This window comes from Balaenoptera musculus, chromosome 4 (assembly GCF_009873245.2).
Source record: "Balaenoptera musculus isolate JJ_BM4_2016_0621 chromosome 4, mBalMus1.pri.v3, whole genome shotgun sequence".
Taxonomy (NCBI): Eukaryota; Metazoa; Chordata; class Mammalia; order Artiodactyla; family Balaenopteridae; genus Balaenoptera; species Balaenoptera musculus.
In genome coordinates, this window is record NC_045788.1 from 48,860,002 (window position 1) to 48,883,808 (window position 23,807).

General features: G+C 38.6%; 1 long non-coding RNA gene across 1 annotated transcript; it reads right to left on the reverse strand.

The window, feature by feature from the left end:
- Nucleotides 1–1,693: 1,693 nt before the first annotated feature.
- LOC118894930 lies at nucleotides 1,694–12,576 on the reverse strand. Its single transcript, XR_005019790.1, has 3 exons — nucleotides 12,505–12,576; nucleotides 10,805–10,926; nucleotides 1,694–2,240 (listed from the first exon to the last, which is right to left on the reverse strand). It is a non-coding gene; the product is annotated as an uncharacterized LOC118894930 (long non-coding RNA).
- Between the last annotated feature and the right edge of the window lie 11,231 nt (nucleotides 12,577–23,807).

Here is a 23,807-nt window from a genome sequence, read left to right on the forward strand (position 1 = left end):
GATGGGAATGTAAGTTGATATATTTCTAGTGTCCAACTTAGAAAAAAATATCAAAAGGATTAAAATGCACACACCCTATGGAGTTATTCGGGGACTCCTATTATTTTAGGAAAACAAGGATGAACAAAGTTATCACATTATTCAAAACAGCAAAAAATGGAAACCATCTAACATATCAAACATAAGAGACTAATGTAGTAAATTATGGTGCATCCACAAGCTAATATACTATCAGCTGTAAAACATGTTTATAGTTTTGAGAAAATGTTCTCCATAAATTTCAAAATTATAACAGCAAAAAGGTTTACTCTGTACATTTATTTTAATGTAATGATAACAGCAAATGTTTGTTTAGACTCACCATGTCCCAGATGCTCTGTGCAGCATTTTAACTATGTGAACTCCTTTAAGCCTTATAATACCAAAAAATGAGGAACTGTGATTTTTTTCAAATTTGCCCATGAGAAAACTGAGGTATAGAGCAGTTAAGAAACTTGGATGAGATGGCATGGTTGGCAAGTGGAAGGCTGGTAACTGGTCTCAGGTCACTGGTCTCAGGTCTTCTGGTTAATACCCACACGCTTAAGCACATGTGACAATGCCTACCTATGTATGGAGAAACCTAGCAGACAAATGGAATTAGGCTGTTTTTGAATGGTGACCATAGGAGAGAAAATGCATCTCTGCATAGAAGGAACTCATCTTCTGAAAGCAGCTCTTTAAGAGAGGCACTGAGGGAGATGGGTCCAAGACTGGTCTGCCTGTGGTGCAAGGGTTCAGTTCTGACAAGGCTGATATGGGAAACTGAAATCAAGGGTAAACAAATCAATCTAAGGAGACCTGGAAGGGGCAAAAATACATCAACTCAGTGTCTTGAAGATAATTTAACCACAAAATATTCCATGAAAGCATTCAGATTTAGAAAAACAAACAACATTCAAGTGTTCATAAACCTGAACTTACAAAGTGATCAACTATTTACTTATTTTCCCACATCATAATTTCTTTAGTCTATAATAATTGCTTAGGATGCCCTTTACAAGTGAGCTCTCATTGTGCACTTAAAATTAAATTAAAATATTCAAAATAAAAGAGTAAAATGAGAGTCTCTGTTATAAGACAAACAAAATCCAAAAAATCCTGATACTCAGTTTACATGTTGAATAATTGTGTGGGGAGACATTGCTCATATTTTGTCACTTTTCCTTGGAAATGCTTTCAAAACTACCTTTATTATTAATTTATTATTCTACATTGTTTTTAACAAATCATTTTACCTACATCATTTACCATACTTGTCACCAAATGACTATGTTTCCAGAAGTTCAAACCCACTAACAAATGATGATGACTTACCACCAGAGAAGCTATTTTTAAAAAAGGAACTGCAGCGTTTCTAGACTCAAAGAGATATTCCCATAACATATTTCACAATGTCAAAAGTGTTAAGATAAGTATATCTTCCTCAGATGACTCCTGAGAAATTCTGACATTTTGTTTAAAAACAGAACGAGTCACATTACTTTATTATCACATATGTAACTTCAAGTTTAAAAAATCTATTGTATAAATTGAGCTATATTTACATACACATATCTAGAATTTATTTCAAGGCTTGTGGGCACAGTATTCCTTAAAGTACAATAAACACTATTTTCCTCTTCATTGCGTAATAGCCTGGGGCCTTGAGCAAACTAAAATAAACGACACTAATTTTTCAGTTGTATGTTAAAGCCTTAAATCCACCACATAAATATTCCAAAACCAACTCAGAGCAGTAAGCTGATGGCTGCATGGGAAGCACAGAGGGATTAGTCTAAGGCTTTGAGGGAGCAGGGGAAACACGTTTCTTGACCTTCTGTTCTGAAAGGCTCCTTTTCATCTGGTTTCAATTCTCTTGTTTGTGCACCTTGCCATATTTATTATTGAATTCCTGATTTCTTCTCTTTGTTTCATGTTCCGTGTTCCAATGATTTATGAGAAATTGCTGATCTAGATGTTATCTTTGGCATCCAGTGAGTGCACAGAGCCCCTTAAGAATGCTGAGAGAAAAAACGTGTTTTGAGCTGCACAGTGCCCAGGCTGAATAGACGTCCATCAGTTCGTGAAAAATGCCAGCCGAAGATGCCTTAATAAGACACATTTTTTTTCTTCAACACAGCAGTTGCAAGGATGTTTTCAAAATCACTGATAGTTTTTCGTCTTTGGTGGATGATTTTTGTTAGAAATAAGACGTGGTCCTAAAATAGTGATTTGAGAAGAAATCTGGTCAAAGATAGATTTTTTTTTTAAGTTTAGCTCAAGATGAAGTGGCATGTTTTCTGTATCAGTGTTCTGCCTTATTTGGTTTGACTAAGAAATGAAATATGCTAATGACATTTCAGTTCATTTCTAAACATCTCCATAAAGATGATCTAGTTTATACACATGTAGGGAGTGAGAGGGTTTTTTTTAATGGTGACCAGCTTTCTCTAGCTAAATTAAGTGAAAATTAATTAAAAAGTTTAATGTGCTTGGAGAAAATCATCTAATTAGATAAATTTTTTTAGGCTAATCAAAATATTTGGGGAATTTCCCTACATTTCTTCCTCCCCACTAGACACACCCCCAGAAACATTGCTCTCACTGAACTTTACCTTTCTAGGCAAGGCCTCTGTTTACCAAAGCATTATATCAAACACCCTAAAGCAGACATGTATACAGATTCCTTAGTAGACTTAGTGCCTTGTGACTTTATCCATAGAATTTAATAATTTCTAAGTGACTACGGGGTGAGATGGGTCAATATATCGAGTCCTAATTATTTAAAATTACATTATTCATTCATTTCCATCTTATTTCTCAGACTAAAATCAGAAAAGCAACACAAAGAATGAAGACAACAGGTAAAGAGGTTGAGGAACACTATAATAAACAGTGTACTTGCAGTAAAAGATATATAATTAAAAAAGAGAGAAAAGTCCCCTTTTTTCATGATAATAAGGGAGAAAGTGGGTACTTTTTCCCTGTTTCTGCACACACAAATACTAGCTGTGATAGAGCACCTAGAGCAATGAATACATTTCTAGTTTGGTAGTTAAGCAAATTCAGCAAGGAAGTAAATACCTAATTATTTTAATAAAGCAAATGTTCATTTCTGCAGTTCCAAATACTTAAATCCTAGGGTGCTTAAGAAATAATTTTAAAAACTGAAGATTTCTCCTGCAAATTTTAAGGATTTTTATAGGACATATAAACCTCAATCTTGACCAAGAGCAAATCTTTGATTTCCAGGGCTGTTCTTTATAGAGCTCATCAACTTAGTTTCCAAAACTCAAATTTAACATTGTAGGAAATAAAACGTTAATTTCTGGGTGGTGGGATTAAGTATGATTTTCATTTTCTTCTTTATGCTTTCCTATTCTGTATGGTTTTTATAGTGTTTATCACTTTCCTTTTTTTTTAATTAATTAATTTATTTATTTATTTATGGCTGTGTTGGGTCTTCGTTTCTGTGCGAGGGCTTTCTCTAGTTGCAGCAAGTGGGGGCCACTCTTCATCGCAGTGCGCGGGCCTCTCACTATCGTGGCCTCTCATGTTGCGGAGCACAGGCTCCAGACGCGCAGGCTCAGTAATTGTGGCTCACGGGCCTAGTTGTTCTGCAGCATGTGAGATCTTCCCAGACCAGGGCTCGAACCCGTGTCCCCTGCATTGGCAGGCAGATTCTCAACCACTGCGCCACCAGGGAAGCCCTATCACTTTCATAATTTGGGGGAAGGATACTGGAAAAAAAAAAAAATCCTGGGTTACCAAATACACACTGTGCAGTTTACAAGTCATGGCACAATGGTGAAGAAAGGAGTTTTGTTGAGACAAGGTTTCATAAGGATGGCTACTGTCCTACTCTACATTCTGGGATTCAAAAACATAGCCATAGATGTAATCTTGTATCCATCTAGGTTAGGTGCCTGAGTGTCTTTTCTGAGAATTTTATTAAAAGTTCAATTAAGAAGAAACAAATAGGGAGAGGAGTGGACTGGGAGTTTGGGGGTGGTAGATGCAAACTATTACATTTAGAATGGATAAACAACAAGGTCCTAATGTATAGCACAGGGAACTATATTCAGTATCCTGTGATAAACCATAATGGAAAAGAACATAAAAAAAAGAATGTGTATAGGTGTATAACTGAGTCACTTGGCTGTACAGCAGAAATTAACACAACATTGTAAATCAACTATACTTCAATAAAAAGACAGCAATAAATAAAAATAAAGAACCAAATAAAATGACTTGTGATAAAGTTAATAACAGAGCCCAAAAAAGCTTTAAACGAAGCCCAAAAACAAGGGACCTCCCTGGTGGCACAGTGGTTAAGACTCTGCGCTCTCAATGCAGGGGGCCTGAGTTTGATCTAGATCCCACATGCATGCCTCAACTAAGAGTTCGCATGCCACAACTAAGGAGCCCGCCTGCTGCAACTAAGACCCGATGCAACCAAATAAACAAATAAATATTAAAACAAAAACAATATCATATGAATAGTATACAAACAAAACGGTATTATCCCCAAACTGTTCTCTCTAGGATACAGAAGAAACCATGAATCAGAAATGATTAGAGAAATTACTCGGGAAGCCATGGTCCCATCTAGAGTCTTGGAGTCTCAAAGCCTTGTTCAGTATCATTTGAGGGCTACAGCTCTGTGCCCCTTGCTGGACTGTATCACATGCTAGTCTCAGTCCTCACTCAGACATTTCGTTTCTTTATATTGTGCTTGAATTCTTAGTCTTTCTGTCTCCAATTGTTCAAGTCTCAGACTTCAAGAAACAATGTCTTCTTTAATTATATTGCTAATCACCAGCTACCTCAGTCTCTAATTGCTGTATCACAGACCCTTGCAGATATGACTCTGTTCAAATGCCATAAATGTCCACTATTGTTCCTGGTACAAAACACCTTCTTCTCTCTCAGACAATGAGTGCACAGGGGGTTTAGACTCCTGGACCTGCCAGGCAGTGCAGTAGTTTTCTTTACAATGAAGATATAGGCTGTCACTCATCCTCACAGGCTGACTCTGTTTTCACCCAACAGCAGCGGGCACTTAGGCCCCTGCCCCGTTTTACACAAGAAAGACAGTCATTCCTAGCGCTTTGAGATTTTTTTCACTACAGATTTCAAATGGGAAATAGAAAAGAGGTCTTCCATTACACATTCTCAGAAAACTGCAGCAAACATCCAAATCAGTGCTGTCTCTCCTCCCTCACTCCCCAGCTTTGCTGCCAGCTGGGGTTTTCCTTATCACCCTTCACCCTTCGAAGAGCCCCCAGACCCTCTGGCTCCCTTTCCTTCCTCCAATATCTCACCTCCAACCTGCATACTTATATACCCAGTTGTCAGCAAATTAAGACCCTTCTTTATAAAGTGGAGGGGGTTTATGAGCAACAATTTTATTTTCTCTTGTTACGTTCACACTAAGTACTCACAACAAGCCTTCATGATAGGTTTCAGCATCTCTAATTTACACTGAGGAAGTCCAGGGTATAAACCCAGGTTTTCTCTCTCCAGAACATCATTCTAAACTACTATACAATGTCTATTTCCTTGTATAATCAAAAGATGTCTCTATAACCCTCACATAGATCAGTGTGAAATACCCAAACATCAAAATCCGGGCAGCTACAGATAACAGTAATGGATTTTATGATGCAAGACAAGAAATAACCACAGAATTATGTTTTTGTTTGTCTCTTTGTTCTAATAATGAAGGAAAACATCTCAAGGTCAAGTCCAACTCTGAGGTTGTCTCCCTTAAAAAAACAATGCTTGGACAGCCTATACACCCCACCTATCAGAGTCACATAAATAAAAGAAATCATTTTGCGGGACCAAGCTGGTATGCAGAGTAACATTAAGCCAAACATTAACTTCCAGCATTTATAAAGATGCATGCAGTAGTAAATAAATTGCGTGGTGGTGCAATAGAAGTAGAAATATGGTTTGTGAAGATTCTACACTTTAAAATCTGGAATTGAGAACTGTAGAAAAAGAGACTAAGAAAATCTGCACCTTTATTATCAGTCCTTATCGAGTAAAGGAACTGTGGCTCGCCTGAGGTGTGAGCAACCATGGGAGATAAAAGGACAACGACGAATGAACCTGGGTAAAGAGAGGATCAGACCCAGTAAAATGAGTAGAAATTTTACTAGTAAAAATGAGTCCTGGTGCAAACTCTCAATGCCTTCCCCTGCACCACACTCCCAACTTGCTCTACACCCTTCAATATAACCAAAAAGAGCTTCCTTTTTCTTGCCTTTGAACAGAGGAAGCAAAGTTGGCAAAGCGAAAACTAGGTGTGATGTGATGAGGGGAAAAGGTGGCTTATGTACTTTGGAGAAGAAAGATGTTGCACAGGAATTGGCTATGGAACCTGCCAGGGAGCTATCCACAGGAGTGAGACTACCCACACGCTCTGACTCACCGTTGGTGGGGAAAGAGCCACCGTCCCATATGCAGCTGGGTTGAAAGATGTGTATCCATCAGAAGGGGCTAGATTTTGCTGTAGAAACAAACTTCAAAAATCTCTGTGGCTTAAAACAGTGTTTACTTCTCACTCACACTTCCGTATCCATCACAGATTGGCAAGGATACTCACTGAGCCATCAGGGACCAAGGCTGATGGAGATGCCATCTCAACATGTGCTTCCACAATCACCAAGGCGCAAAAAGGGGCAGTGGCAAAACATACACTGACTTTTAAAGCTGCCACCCAGAAGTGGCATCTGTGACTCTCCTCTCATATTTCATTGGCTCAGGCAAGTCATATGGCCATAGTTAACCTCAAAGGGAGTTGGGAAGGTGCAATTTCATCATGTGTCTGGAAAGAGAGGTGGAATTTTTGGGAACAGGCCTGATGAGTACCACTAGGAACCTCAATGCTATTTTTTTTTTTAAACATCTTTATTGAAGTATAATTGCCTTACAATGGTGTGTTAGCTTCTGCTTTATAGCAAAGTGAATCAGTTATACATATACAATATGTTCCCATATCTCTTCCCTCTCAATGCTATTTTAATAAGGCAGAGGTGGCAGGTTGTCCTTCCTCAATTTCTCTGCCTCCAAAGAAGGGCACAAAGGCTGTCCACGTGCCCCCATGTTGGATCAGCCATGTTGGATTAGCCTCACCATTCTTTAGTGAAGAGGGATTATAATTAGCATCAGCAACTCTCCATACTTCTAACTCTATATTAACTAAAACCCATATATCAACGTTGGGTTTAGTAAACTGCATATCATTCATTCTAAGGGTGGATTTATTCATTTCTAGGTAATGCTTTTAGTTATCTTTAGGTAAAAATCTTGAGTGAAGAGCCATATCAAAAAGTGATAAGAAAGGGATCATCCTATTTAGATACCTGACAATTGCATTTAAGATTCTTAATATTCACTTTCATATACTGCTGGTTAAAATATCACTTGACACAATTGGTTTGGAAAGAAATGTGGCAATGTGTATCAAGAGCCTTAAATTACCTCTCATTCTTTTACCTAGCAATTCAACTGTTGGAAATCTATCCTAAACAATCCCAAATGTTTAAAAACAAAACATTATGTTCATTGCCATAATGTTTATAGTAGTAAATTAATTTAAAATAACCCAAAAATGTCCAATAATAGAGAAGTAATTTAAGCAAATTATGGTAAATCTACATGAGGTACCCAATAAAAATTGTTTGTGGGGAAAGTGATTACATTATAATATTAACTAAAAAATAAGGGTACAAAATTATTCATATAGTGCGATCACAAATATGTTGAATGTACCTATACATATATATTTTTGTACATATTTTGACATTCATTGTGAGCAGATCACTTCGTACAATGGTCCTAAACAAGACCTGTTTCCCTTTGGATATGATTCATGTTATAAATGCACAACTGAAGGACTAGCATTATTTCTTAATTAGTGACACAGACCAACACCAACGTGCTGACGATGTGAGGGTATGTAATAGATGTTAAGCTGATTTTAGAAAGTTGGAAGATGGAGGCAAACACATATATAAAAAAGAGAACACTAGGTAACTTATTTGGCAAAAACCGATTTTCAAAGTTATCAGAAGAAACTGATTCAGCATAAAAAGGCCTAGCCGGAAAAGACCTAGTAGACACATTATAAACACTGAGACTGTTCTGGAGCATAATTCTGGGATGTGTGTATATATTAATAGATGCCTACCGAAAAGTAATCCTCCTATATATTATGCCCTTAATACACCAATGCATACAAGATTGAGGCTAGTTGTTTTTTAATAATTATAAAGTTTGTTAAATGGTTACAATGGAAAAATCTTGAAGGGAATTGAGATTATTTAAGCTGGAAATAGAAGCTGAGAAGAAAATCCATATTCAATGAGGTAAAGGAATATTTGTGAAAACGTTAATGAGCAGTTCTTTTAACGGTCATTAACATTGACTCTATCAAATATCTGATGAAAGCAGACAGATTTAAGACAAATTAGAAAGCATTTCCTAAGTAGCAAAGTAACAACATTCTGGAATATAATGCCAAGGAAATCCGGCAGTGTCCCTCCATAAGGTTTCTTTTGTTTGAAGGAACGGGAAGATGGCCACCTCTCTTTCAGAGTCTGAGGTAACTTTGTTTGGGCTGGGGATGACTGAATGATTTCTCAGTTGTTTTTTCAGTTTGAACTGGAGGTGCCCTGCTCTCTACATTACTCTTCTGACTTTTTTGAAGCAGAGAAAAACCAAGACAGTCTTTTCAAAAGCAATTAGGTTTATTCTCAGTCATATTACCTATGATGAACTAATTTTGGATTTAAAAAAAATTTCTTACAGTACCTTCAGAAATAATTTTTTAAAATTTATTTATTTACTTTTGGTTACGTTGGGTCTTTGTTGCTGAGCACGGGCTTTCTCTAGTTGCGGAGAGTGGGGGCTACTCTTCGTTGTGGTGCGTGGGCTTCTCATTGCGATGGCTTCTCTTGTTGCGGAGCACGGGCTCTAGGCGCGCGGGCTTCAGTAGTTGTGGCTCGTGGGCTCTAGAGCGCAGGCTCAGTAGTTGTGGCTCGCGGGCTCTAGAGCGCAGGCTCAGTAGTTGTGGCGCACGAGCTTAGTTGCTCCGCGGCATCTGGGATCCTCCTGGACCAGGGCTTGAACCCGTATCCCCTGCATTGGCAGGCGGATTCTTAACCACTGTGCCACCAGGGAAACCTCCAGAAATAATTTTTTGCATACTTATTTTTCTTGCCTACTAAAATAAAACTTATCACAGTTTCATGATCTCTTTTCTAAAAGCCTTGGAGACAACTGTATTTTAAAATTCAGTACTTTTCTGATTTTGAAACAATAATATGGTACAAATATCATATATTATGTAGCACTCCCAGTGAAGTCGAGGCAGTATCCATAATCAAACATATTAATATTTCTGCAGTTATACAAATATTTGCACTAAGTGAGGTAAAGACTATGAATAGCCTCGCATCAATCTAGGTTACATTTTCCAACCAAGTAAGTTACAAAAACCTTTGGTTTTCAGAATGGGTTACAAGATAAGATACAGAATGTCCAGCTGAATTTGAATTTCAGATAAACAGCAAATGATTTTTTAGCATATGTCCCAAATATTGCATAGAACACACTTGTGCTAGAGAAGTTATTCGGTATTTATCTAGAATTCAAATTCAACTGAGTTTCCTGGTTTTTTATTTGCAAAACTCTGGCTTTTGGAATTTCAGAATTGCAAACAAGTGATTGTGGACTTGTATCGAGAAATATCTTAACTGAAATACTATTATAGCTACTACTGTTCCGGGGGTAGGGTTTGGTTTGGGCCCTTTTGAAGGGAGTCACAAGAAACAAAGTTTTATTAAACATGCTTTATATGAACAGAGTATGTAAAATATAAGACCTATGCATAGGCACCCATGTTAACAACTCAAGATATTTCAAAAATTATAAATAAAATGGTTACTCTAAAGACCATTTTAATTTGTAGTTCTTTCCTGTTCCACATTAAAGTTCATCATCTATCAAGCATTCCTTTTATAAAAATTCATAAATCCTCCTGTAACAAAGATATAGCTCCATCTAATGGAAAAAAACATCCAATTACACCCCTTCATGGAGCTAGGAATATTTCCATGAGCGTTAGTAAAACTATAAAGTATGTGTAGGCCACAGACACACACACACACACGCTTTTCTGTGCCGCTTTGTTTTTTGAAACAAGATAGGACCCAAAGGTACTTAGTCATAGTTTTTGCAAGATCTGCTCTTTCCCTTAGATTTGGACTAAATAAATGAAATTGGAATCTCTGGGGTCCACCCACTCCTTCCTCTCAAACCAAACCCTCAATGCCTCCTGCCCAGGTAACTACTAGGGTCTCTTAGCTAAATTTTTTGAGGGGGGCTATTTTCCCAGCCTTCATTCTCTCCCAACTAATACATTCTGCATGTTATTTTCAGACTAAATTTCTTAAGATATGGCCTTCATCATTTCATTCCCCTGCCTTAAAACACACATCTCCATTTCATTTTGTTCCTTACTCTCACCCCAACCTAACTATCCAAACTTTTCCCTTCCTGCTCCCCATTCCCATCCATTCATGCCATGTCTGTAGCTCCATTTCCTTCTTCTCATTCATACTTTAGTGCCTGGCAGTAATGGAACAAAAAAAGTTCGTGGAATCAGACTGTTCAGACTCAAGCTCAGCTACTTAATCACTCTGAGCCTCAATTACTTCATCTATAAAAATATAATATATATGTAATATAAACAGTATAGCCCTGGACTTACCTTTTTGCTTAAGTCAATTTGGTTGGGGTTTTATGTCCTTTGCAACTTCATGAGTCTTACCTCTTGAAAAAGAGAAAAACAGCCAGGAGCTGGCCTGGCACTCACAGGCCGACAAAGGTATTCTGCAAAACATAAAAAAAATTCATAAAATATTAGCATCAGACAAAGTCACTCTGTGACCATGAGAGAGCAAGACAAAAATAAGGCAATTTAGTAATCATGTCTGAGCAAAGACAAAAACAACAACACTTTCCCAACCTCAAAAATGATCAAATATTCCTATTTTCTGGCTAATACAAGGAACTGTTGTTACTTTATTATTACAGTTTTAGCCCCAATTAATTCTTCCTACCTCCTAGGTAAGATTCAGAAAGAAACCCAATCACAGAATTATTCCTACTTCTGATAGCACCCAAACTTGAGCCAATTGCTGTTATTTTAACCCTCCCTGGATCACCTAACACAAGATGCAATCCTATACCTAGGCCTGCCACATAAGGTTTATGTGCATTTGTTTTGAACCAGACAATAGCAAGATCTACCCAACAGCAAGGGTAAGGTCAGAGAGAAAAGGCATCAAAATCCATTCCTTCAAAATTTTGAGTTTATCTCATTAGTCTTCTTGTTAAATAAGGATAATTCAAAGTTTTCTTACTGATTTTATTATTTTTATTTTATTTTTCCAAAATTTATATTTACTTATCACACCATTTAGAAGAGAAAACCTTTCACTCTGGAAGTACTTCAGTTGACGTTTCTCAGTACTAATTTTATAAACAAACAAGCCATGTCCTCCTTGTTTAAGGTACTTGAATAAGAACTGTTTAAAAATGGTCCATTTATTTTGAAAATATCTCCCTCTTGAGGGCATTACTATTTATGCACCAATATACTTTTAAACTGCAGCCCTCTGATATATACCGGTGAGTGGAAACAGAAATAAATTAATACAAACATCTTGGAGGACAACTTGGCAACATCTATTAACATTTCAAAACCCATGAGTACTAAAACCTATAGGCAAGGACAGTCACACAAGCACTATGTAGAGTCACCAAAACTGTAAGCCACCTAAATGTCCAGCACTAGATGACAAGTGTAATGCACACAGTGAAATACATGTAACTATTAAAAGTTAGAAAATCTATATATACTGACATAGAATTATCTCCAAGACATGCTTGTACACACATACTTGTACACGTATAAAAATACCTCCAGATGAATGCTGGTAATAGCTATTGCCTCTGAGAGAAGAAATGGGTCAGGGGGAGGAAGACATACTTTTCATTGTATACCCTTTCCTTATAAACTGATTTTTTAAACCATCTATATGTATTTTCTGTAAATCAAAAATCTAATAAATTCAATGCTTTGTAAAATTTTTAATTTAATTTAATTTAATTAATTTATTTATTTTTGGCCATGCCACGTGGCATGTGGGAGCTTTAGTTCCCTGACCAGGGATTGAACCCATGCCCCCTGCAGTGGAAGCGGGGAGTCCTAACCTCTGGACCGCCAGGGAATTCCCTAAAATTTTATAAAAAGAACTTACATATAAAAAAAAGTACAAATCTTAAGTGTGAAGGACAACAAATTTTCATAAAGTTAACATAAGCAAGTAACAAAAACTCATATCAAGAAAAAGAGCACTGCTAATGTATATTTAAAAGAAAATCCCAGCCATTTAAAAATTTTACCTGTAAATATTTCAGTACGTATCTCTTGAGAAAAGATTTCAGCCTAAAGTGGAACGGGAGGATGTGAAATGGAGACTCTCAGGCATGCACCCTCAGGAAAATAAAACTTAAGAACGGAAAGACTGATTTCCCGAAACTTATCTCCTGACCAATGAACATCCACCAAGAATCCCTCCCCATTTTCTATGAACTTACTGCCTGAACTCTGGCTGAACTCCCCACTCTTTGCACTTTTTGCCCGTGAATACCACCTGCCCCAAACCCTCAACAGACTCACCTGTAGCTTGGTGTGTCCCAGATTGCAATTCTCCTGCTATTTCCAAATGAACTCAATTTCTGACAATTCGAGCCTGCCTCAGTTTACCTCTTTATTTAGACTGATATTCAACATATACCATAATACCATTAATAATAAAAAATTTTAAAGCATAACCATAATACCATTATCACACCCAATAAAATTAACAATAATTAGAATTTTAAATATTTAATGCTTAAATTTTTTAATACCCAGTTCATGTTCAGTTTTTTTTTGCTTATCTCAAAAATGTCTGTTTACATTTGACTTGTTTGAATCATGATCCAGAAAGGTCCACATATTATATTTGGTTGGTTTTTCTCTTAAATCTTTTTATTCTGTAAAAGTCCCATCCCTTTTGGTTAATGCTACTTCTTTGTTGTTGAAGAAACCGGTCATTTATCTTAGAGTTTCTCACATTCTACATATGGCTGGTTGAATCCTCCTGGTGTTGTTTAACACATCTTCATCCACTGTTTTTTTTGTAAGCCAGCAGACAGACCTAGAGATTCTATGTGTTTTCTTGAGTTGGTAAATAAAAGTGCTCTATGATGCAGTATGTTTGGGAAATGCTGTATATTTTTATAAATCAACACATGGAGATTTACAAATAAAGACCTGAAAAGCCCCAAAGTGAGGAAATGTTTAATTTTGCTTAACTGTGCATTTCCCATGTGTCTTGTTGTTGTTATTGTTGTCGTACTACCTATTACACTCACATGGAACTAGAGTCCTGTTTTACACACTCTATATACACTGGAGGAAAAGATCTGAATGGTCTTCTCAGCATTCCATAATTTTGTATGGTGCAAGACACACTGCAGATGTTCGTAAAGGTTTGCTGATAGATTGATCCTACAGACATTTATTGTGTGTTTTCTATTTATAGGGTACTATACATGAAAACACTATTCTTGTTCTCAGGAAATAAGATTGAGTTAATGAATCAGCAGGTGTCCAGGAAGCAAAGGCACTGTGCTCATTTAAAGGATAAGGCAGTAAAAAAAATCTGCTGTGTAGATTGCAGTCATGGAGAGGAAGGTCTGGTGGGGTTCACTGGGGGTAAGCTCCAGTGGTGCGGTCAGCTTTGCAGCTGAGCAACAAGAATTGGCAACAAGTCAGAGCTGAAAAAGACCCCAGAAATCATCCAGTCTAGTCTCTTCATTTACAGAGGACACGAAGCCCAGGAACAGGAAAGGACTCTCAATAACAGCTTAGAACTAAATGAGGGACACATCTTAGAACTAAAACCCAGCTGTTCCTGCTGCTAAATTTAATAATACCCTGAAAAAGTCCCTTTCAAAATTATTTTTGTTGTAGGTAAACTGTTTCGTTTTGTCTTCTCTCTGGAAGCTTTTAGGATTTTTTCTTTATACTTTGGAGTTCTAAAATTTCTTCAAGGTGTGTCTAAGTATGAGCTTTTCCCTTCATTCTGCCTGGCTTACAGTCAGACTTTTTAATATGAAGATCCAAGCTTTTCCCTTCATTCTGCCTGGCTTACAGTCAGACTTTTTAATATGAAGATCCAAGTTTCCTTAGGCTCAGGGAAACTTTCATCAGTTCCTTGCATTTCTATATCTAGACCAGTTGTTTCCATTTGTTCATCCAGTCCTTTTATCTTTGATGTTTTATTCATTTTGGGTCATCTTTAGTTGATCCTTCCACATTTATAAATGAAAGGTCCTGTTTATGATCTGGCTTGGGATTCATCTGTAGTTATATAGATTTCTTTACATAGAAAGGCACACAGAGAAAAATGTGACCTTGAGGTATTCACAGTCTAGTGAGGGAGGATAATGAGTAAACCAAAAATTGTCAGAGGGTCAGAATGCCTATAGTGCAGCTTAAGCAAAAACAAAAGGTGGTGGTATCAGTTTGTGTGCCAGGAAATTCCAAGTGTGCCCCTCATCCAACTTCAGTAGCTGCCTCTGGCTCTTCCTGGGTTGGGCTGGAAATGGAGGGGCTGGCAGAGAAAAGGTAAGGGTAGAAAGGTCAGACTTAAGAGCAACGGTTTGGTGGCATGGTTCTCTGGACAAGAAGAAAGTTCAAGCCTTATTCTTTATCTCAAAGGATACTGTAAACAAAGAATGAATGTAAACAAAGAATGTCCACCGTTCCAGTTCTACAGGGGTTAAGCCATCAGCCACTGCAGTCGCCCTTAGGGAAATTCAGGATGGAGAAAAACAGGAAATATTCTGTGCTTTGGTATATTGGCCCTAGATAGTTAAGATACACATCTAAGGAATAATTTCAATGAACCCAGCTTCTTGCACCTTCCTGTACATAGAAAAGCACTAAAATCATTAATCTGAGATGCCTGTTCTTTGTGAATAGCAGTAATCTTTTGACATGTTTTTTTACAGCAAAAACCCTCATATATATCCTGGTTCCTCCTTTACCTCTTCAGAGCAGTTCCTCAAAGCTGTCTGAGAGGCTGTTTCCTGGGCTATAGTCCTCAGTAAGGTCCATGAATGAAACTTAACTCATAACTTTTATGTTGTATGTTTCCATTTCAGTAGACAATACATATCTGAATTTCTCAAAGATTTATCACTGAGAATCTTTATCTACAACATTTGTAACATGGGCAATGCTTTTTCTTAGAACTTTCACTCACCACTTGTAGCCTCTGAGTACTTGGTGGTCATTCTACACAGATTCTTTTTGTTTGGGGTCCCCTCTCTCTCCCAAGTAGTCCTCTTAAGCAGACAAAAATTTAACCCAGGACTGGTCCTTCTTCATGGACCACATTTGGTCCAGAGAAACATTTGTTCATCCTTGCATCTGTGGACATGCACTTCTCATTGCTCTGCTGTAGGTAAACTGCTCCGGCCACTACCGTGGGCCTTAATTTCTCAAGGATGAGTCAAACACCCAGGAGTCCGACTTCTCATAGGTCCTGGATGTAGGCAGTGAACTAAGGCTTGTAAAACTGGAACCTGAGCACCTCCTCTGCAAGCTCTACAGAGACTATAAGCACCTTACTTTGGAAGTGGGAAAATTTGACACGTTTAACTTTGTTCTCAGTTTTTGGGATCTCAGCTGAAAAGAAAGAGAAAAAGTCTCATTGTAAAATCTTGTTTCATGCCTAGAAGAAAAGTGTAGGAGTGATGAAATATGGAATCTTCCATGCTGTTTCTAGAAAGCAGTGGGCCCACTCCCATGACTGACTTTATTGCAACAAAGGTACGTGCCAGACAACCGCTTTAAGCCAGTTTGCGGGTCTCAAGCAGTAAACAAAGCAAAACAAAATATTGGTTCTCCTAAGCAGCTGAATGGAACCAGTTGAATGTGTATCACTATGAGAAAGAACTGCCTGGCAGAGAGAGAAGTTTAGAAACATTTTTACACTAAATGTTTTACACAGAATGACCATTGAAGTCAGACAGACCTGGAGTTTATTAGCTGTGTGACCACAGGTAGACAGTTTGTCACTCTTAAGCCCTTGGTTTTCTGACTCGTAAAAGGGAAATAATAGCTAACTTGAAGGATGGCTGTAGAGATCCAATGAAATGTTGAATGTAAAGACTGTGAAACAGATGGCCCTCTATGGGTTATCGCCACCATCACCATCCTTCCTCAGCCTAGAATCCCTTCCTCCTTCTCCCTGCCCCATTAATTCCCACTCTTCCGTAAAGATAGCTCAGAGTCACTCACCTTTTCCAGTAGGCTTTCATGGACTCCCTTTCCCCCTCATTATGGTATAGGTGCTTCCAAAGCATCTTGTGCTATCCCTATTTTGGCACTAACCACACTTAACTGAAATTGTAAAGTCGCTTCCCCCATTAGACCTGTGGGTTCCTTGCATACAGAGAACAATGGATTCCTGAGAGTACAGCTCTCAGGACAGCGCCTGGAAGAACAGTAATCAATGACCTGACATTTATGACATATGTGGACACCATCCAACCTCAGAGATAGGGAAAGAGCAGTCTATGTCACTGATTCCCTCCCTTGGGAGAAAACATATCCAATCCATCAAAACTGAGACGGCAGATCCCTGATTCCCAGTCTGGTTCTTTGAATCATATAACTCTAAGGCAGGAAAAAGCTTTAGAGAGTGCCTCATCATGGCGGGAGGGGGGAATATCTCAAGGAGCTTGTGTGCCTTAAAAAATGTATTCGACATTATAAGTTTATATTTGGAAAAGCTAAAGAGGGACTTTATACTTTGTTGTGTTTTGGAATGGAAAGCCCAAAAAATCCTTGGTTGGTAGGGATATTTTCACATCAGTCATATCATGGGGAAGGCAATCAGAACTGAGGCAGGGAAACATGAGGTATCTGTATCTATCAAAAGGAGGCAGGCATTACTGAAGTCTGACAAACACTGATCTATTTTCAACCATTTATTTGCGTACATATGAGGATACTGAGGCCCAGGGGGATAAAGAGGTGTGTCCAAGGAGACACAGCTTGTAGGCAGCAGAGGCAGGATTTGTGACCCCCAGATAAGTGTTCCTCCACTACACCTCAGCCTGACCATGGCCTTGTGTGATGAAGAAGTGGCACAGCCCTAGGGCAGGAGGAGCACTGGTTTGAGGACTGAGAGGTGGAAGGCACGGTGTGATCCTGGGAAAGCCAGTGGTCATATGCTCATATACAAAATGGGGAAGGTAATGTTCAATCACACAGGGCTGCTGAAGGGGCAAAGGAGAAGAGAAGTTCTTTTATAAACTGCAAAACATTATTTAAAAGTGGCCTTTCTAGCATTTAAATCATCCAGCTTGTAAAAGAACGGCACACTAAAGCTATAAATGTAGGCTCTCCATCACTTCAGCATAACCACAAACAAGGACTTCCAGACAAGTAGGAAAATTAATGCTAATCAAAACTTCCTGAGCACTTTTTAATCAGGGGTAATGGTATAAATGGGTAGCCACATGGGGAAAAAAAAGGTAAAATTACATCTACTTCTCAAATTGTAAACCAGGATAAATTCTAAATAGAACAGAGACCTAAATTTTAAAAATAAAACCCTACAAGCACTAGAAGAAAACATGAATGAATTCTTCTATAACCTGGAAAAAGGGAAAACTTTCCCAACCTTGACTCAAAAATTCTGAAACAATGAGGAAAAGATTAGGATTCAATGGCAGAAAAATAACACTTCAACAAGATAAAACAAAAAATACCATAAATATAAGGAAAAGATTCAAATTAAAAAGAAAACGTGCAACTTATATCACAGGCAAGAGTTTAATAGCCTTAATATAGAGTGAGCTTCTAAAAATAAAGAATAAGGGACTTCCCTGGTGGTCCAGTGGTAAAGAATCCACCTTCCAACACAGGGGACGTGGGTTCGATCCCTGGTCAGGGAACTAAGACCCCACATGCCGCACGGCAACTAAGCCCGTGCACCACAACTACTGAGCTCATGTGCCTCACCTAGAGCCTGCGTGCCACAAACCACAGAGCCCACGTGCCCTGGAGCCCGCGCCACAACTAGAGAAAAGCCCGTGCACCACAACGAAGAGCCCACGTGCAGCACCCAAGCCCTGACGCAGCCAAAAATAAAAAATAAATAACTTAAAAAAAAAGAAAGAATAAAAAGACCAAGAATCCCATATACATCCTAGAGATATAAACAAGCAGCCCACAGAAAAAGAAATGCAAATGGTCTTAAACTTATTACACTCAACCTCACTCATAAGAGAAATGCAAATTAAACTATCCTGAAAACAATGTCTTACCCATCAGACAAAAATACCCAAACTGGACAACAAAATCTGTGAGTGAGTCCATGGACATTTCCATATGTTGCTGGTGGGAAGGCTAGCAGGACGGTAAAATGGTAAAACCCTCATGGAGGAAAATTTGGCAATATATAGTGAAATTATACATTCATTTATCTTTTGACCTAAGAGTCTCACTTCTGGAAATCCACTCCAAAGATTTGATGGCAAAAATACGAAAAGGCATGTGCATGAGGCTTTTAATTGCAGCACTATTTATAGTAGCAAAAGCTTGGAAACAACTCAAATGCCCATCAGTGGAGAACTGGTTGAATAAAGTTCAGTACATCCACATGGGAGTGATGACTCCATGATACTACTAAGTGAAAAAAAAGTAAGGTGGAGAAAAGTGAGTACAGTAAGCTATCATTTAACTAATGGTGCATATCTTTTTAAAAATGGATGGAGGATTCCCTGGTGGTGCAGTGCAGTGGTTACGAATCCATCTGCCAATGCAGGGGACACGGGTTCGAGCCCTCGTCGGAGAAGATCCCCCATGCTGCAGCAACTAAGCCCGTGCGCCACAACTACTGAGCGTGCACTCTAGAGCCCGTGCTCCGCAAGAAGAGAAGCCACCGCAATGAGAAGTCCACGCACTGCAATGAAGAGTAGTCCCCACTCGGCACAACTAGAGAAAGCCCGCATGCAGCAACGAAGACCCAACACAGCCAAAAAAAAAAAAAAAAAAAAAGGACAGATAAACCAAAATATCCTTTTTAAATAGCTACCTGTAGGGGAAGGGATGAAACTGAATGGAGGGGACTAATACAGGAGCTAGACTTCTTTAAACATACTTTGTTTTGGACTTTGGAAACTTGTAAATATTTTACAGAATTATAAAACATAAAAAGATTTTAAGCAAACTGTAAAAATCAAAAGAAAAATGAAATAAATGAACCCGTGTATCAAGTCTGTGCCATAGCCATGGAGAGATGAATCATCTCCAGTGACTTTAAAACATAGGACTTTGTTCATTCCTAGTGGATATACCGTAAGGACAAAAAGAACTGTGAAACAATCTTAAACTGTAAAGTATTATATTATAGGTAGTAATGCTGGTATTGCCTTTTTGAGACTATTATGTGTGGATTGTAAGGTAAAGCAAATGAGTACTGGTGTTGGTGTCACTGAAATTTTCAGCATGGAAAAAGGAAATATGGCTATGCAGTAGATGAGGTAAAAACCCTGTCATCCTGAATTTGAATTGGAAGCATCAGTATAAACTCATTAAGTATACTGCCTTGAAAAACAAAAATATATTTCCTTTCTCTGTCCACTGTATATGTCTAGAAACAATGATCAAACCAGTAGCAATGAGCACCTCTTAACACCTGGAACATGATCCAGAGCTCTTTAGAGAAATGGATGATTCCAGATCTGGGGAAGGAAATTTGGAAGAGCCTGGAACATGTTATCATGTCAGAAACCATGGAAGAAATAAAACACTAATGAGGTCATGTCAAAAAAAACTCAGGAGCCAATTTGAAGAGGCTCTCATTGGTCAAAATGGAACCATGTGAGTCAATAAAAGTAATTACAATGGATTAGAACATACCAAATATTCAATACTTTTACACCATAGGTTCAGTATGACACTAAAATAAAACAAAACAAAGAAACAAAACCCCTCATTGATCACCTTTAGAAGCAATCTGCTTGGAAATTAACTTGAAAAGTAATACATAAAAGAAAAGAAGCAAGCACTTATCCTATCTTACAGTTGTAGCTTGGGTTTGATGAAGGGCACTTCTTCTAGGGTATTTCAGCCCAAAAATTTTAAAAGAATGATAGAGTATCACCATTTGGACACCTCTAGGGAAATAATGAACCTAGGCAGTGGTCTCAGTGGTACTAACGTGACAAGAGGAAATCAAACATCATACACATCTTAACAGATGTGCACAATGACACCTATAAGTATTCTAGCCCCCCCAAATCAAACTTCAATCTAATATTTGATCAAGCTTCTAGAACAAACTAGCAATTCTCAGGAAACACAGTGGACAGAGGAATATGTTAAATGACACTACTGAGGCTGGGAGGTGAGGAATCATGAAAATCCAGATTGTGGGAAATTCTACAGGGCAAATGACCCAGTTTGGTCAACAAATAAACTGGGAAAGGAAGAGGGAGAGAGGGAGAGAGGCAGAGAGAGAGACAGAAACAGAGAGAAAAACTCTAGATTAAAGGAGGTTTAAGAGCCATTATTTAATTACAACCCTGAATTGCACAGTTAAAAAGTTATTTGGGGGAATTTAAACACTGATTTGACAATGAATAATATAAGAAAATATTGTTAATTTGTTATAGGTGTGATAATGGTATGGTAGTTAGCTTTAAAGAGTCCTTATCTTTTAGATACTAAAGTTTAGAGAAACAAACAGAAGTTTATGGGTGAAATGATATGTTGGGAATTTGCTTTAAAATAATCTGGGGGTGTGGGGAGTAGATAGGAACACAGGGTAAATAAGTTTTCTCTTTCTCCATAATAAATAAAAAGTTAAAAATAAATAAAAACAATAATGTTAAAAGCAAGCCAATTTCCAGTTGATGCAGAGACCCTGTAAGGCAATCCGAGACTCTCTCAGCCCTTCAAAATAAAGACAACTTCCAAACTGTGAAGTCACCTGCCCAGAATGCCTAGTCTCACTGAGATTCTCTGAATTTCTGAAACTTATCACAGACTAACAAAACACTTCACTATAATCATTCATTTAAAATGTCAGATCATGACACTTCTCTGCTCAAGTCTCTCAGTAGCTCCTTATAGTACTCAGAAAAATAGCTGAAGCCCTTTCAGTGGTCTACAAAGCTCTCCCTACTTGCTATCCCCTGTAGCAGCCAGCCTGAAGATGACCCCAACGATCTCCACCTCCTGGTATTTGAACTCTTACGTAATCCCCTCCCACTCTGTTCCAAGGTAGGCCTGTGTGATCAATAGAATAAAGCAGAAGTGATGGCATATTATTTCTGAGATTAGGTTATGGACACTGCAGTTGCCACCTTGGTTGTTTTTTCTCTCTCCCTTGAATCACTCATTCTGGGTAAAAACCAGCTGCCATGTCATGAACAGGTCCATGTAGAGCCCACCTGGCAAGGAACTCAATTTTCCTACCGACAACCTTGGGAGGGAGCTTAGAAGCTGATCCTGGAGCTCCAGTTAAGCCTAAAGGAAAGTTTTTCTTAAAGGGCCAGGTAGTAAATAGTTCAGTCCTTGCAGGTCATATGGTCCCTATTGAAAACTACTCAACTCTACCGTTGTACGCAAACAAAAAATAATGGGTATGGCTGTGTTCCGATAAAACTTTATTTACAAAAAGAGGCAGTAGTTTGTTAACTTTTGCATGACTGCAGCCGAGGCCCACAGCTTGACAGCAATCTCATGAACCCCTGAACGAGGACCACCCAGATAAGCTGCTCCTTCGATTCCTGATCCTCAGAAACCGTAAGTTGACTGTTTTAATCCGCTACGCTTGGCATAATGGAAATAACACACCCTCCCCTACGACCGCCCACCCCCCAACACACATACCCCTTCACCTTTCTAGTTTTACCTCATCCTTCTACTCTCCACCACACCCTCAGCTCAGCAGCCTCTTTGTTGTTCCTTGAATGTACCAGAGGCGCTCCTGCCTCAGAGCCTTTGTTCTGTTATTCTGTGTCTGGATACTTCTCCCCCAGGTATCTAGTTGGATGCACTAGCTCCTTCAGGTCTTTCCTCAATTGAGCCCTTCTCAGTAAAGCCTTTCCTGACCCTATAGACAAATTCAACATGCCTCCCTCCCTACATTCCTTATCTCTGATTTTTCTTCAAAACATTTACCACCACGTACCATACATTTTACTTTGTCTTCCCCCACTGGAGTATAAGCTTCACAAAGACAAATGTTTCTCTTTTGTACTGCAGTATCCCCAATGCTAGCATGCAGCTGCTCTCAATAAATTTGTTAAATGAATGCGCTTGTCTCAACTAACCTGCCAACTCCTTAAAGGCGTGCATATCTTACCTGGCATAGTGTACCCAGGCCCTAGCACACAACATCAAATGCTAAATTAGCTGTGTTTCTGAAAGATTACTCTAGGGGAGAAATTAAGGAGGCAGCTGGTGTTTGCAACACTTGACCCTCACTCTGCACTCTCCATAGGCAGCTTCACCCATGCCCACTGTTTAGTACTACCCACGTGCACAAGACTAGCAGGTATCTTCACCTAGATCCTTCCTCTGAGCTCTAAACCTACACTATACTCAACTTCATGCTTGACACCTTCTGGACCTCAAATTCAGCATGGCCTAAACCTACTCTTGCCTTCTTCCAATGTTACCAAACTTGGCAAATGCCACCATCTAAGCCCACTGTATGTCACCCTTGACATTTCCCCCTTTCCACCAATGTCCATCACCAAGTCCCACAAATTTTATCCTCTGAAAAATCTCGAAAATCTATCTACTTCTCCCATCTCCAACACCTCTTACCTACTGTCATGGATACAGCCATAAGCCTCCTGTCTCCCTGCATCCAATGACTGCCACTGAAAACCGTTTTTCATAACGTAGACACTGATTTTTTTCAAAATGCTCATCTCATTACACTCCACTTAGAATTCAGTAGCCTACCATCTCTCAAGATTAAAAGGAAGCATCAACTTCTGTCCTGCATGCGCTGGTTTCTGCTTACCTTTCCAGATTCTTCTCATAACCAATCATTCCATTCCAGATGCACTGGATGCCAACCAGATCCTCAATGTCTGGAGAATTTTACCTATGCTGTTCCCTCTGGCTGGAACACCCTTTTCTCTTTACCCAGAGATTACCTTGCCTGTTCTAGGTCAGCTCAAACACTTCCTCAGTTACTTTCCTTGACTTCATCAAATTCCTTTTTAAAACTCCTCTTCTCTGTTGTACTTTATATGATTATTTGGACAGTTTCCCTCACCAAACCAAAAAACAGGCTGTTTTTTCTCCATTGCATCCACAATGCTCAACAGAGCAAGCACATAGTAGGATGTCGGTAACTATTGATGGAAAACATGAACAATTCAAATGGGGCAGAGGTAGGGAGTTGCTGTGTAACATTGGTGAGTACTTAAAACAAGCTCTCAATAAAATAAGAGAATTAAAACTTTTAACACTCCCAAAACAAATTATATTCATCTGTATTAGGTCAGTATAGTCAAGATCTGGAAACATGATTTTACTGCTATCAGGACTCACAGCCCATGCCTGAGGTACTAATACCACCTTGGGACCAATGGAAAAGCAAACTTATATG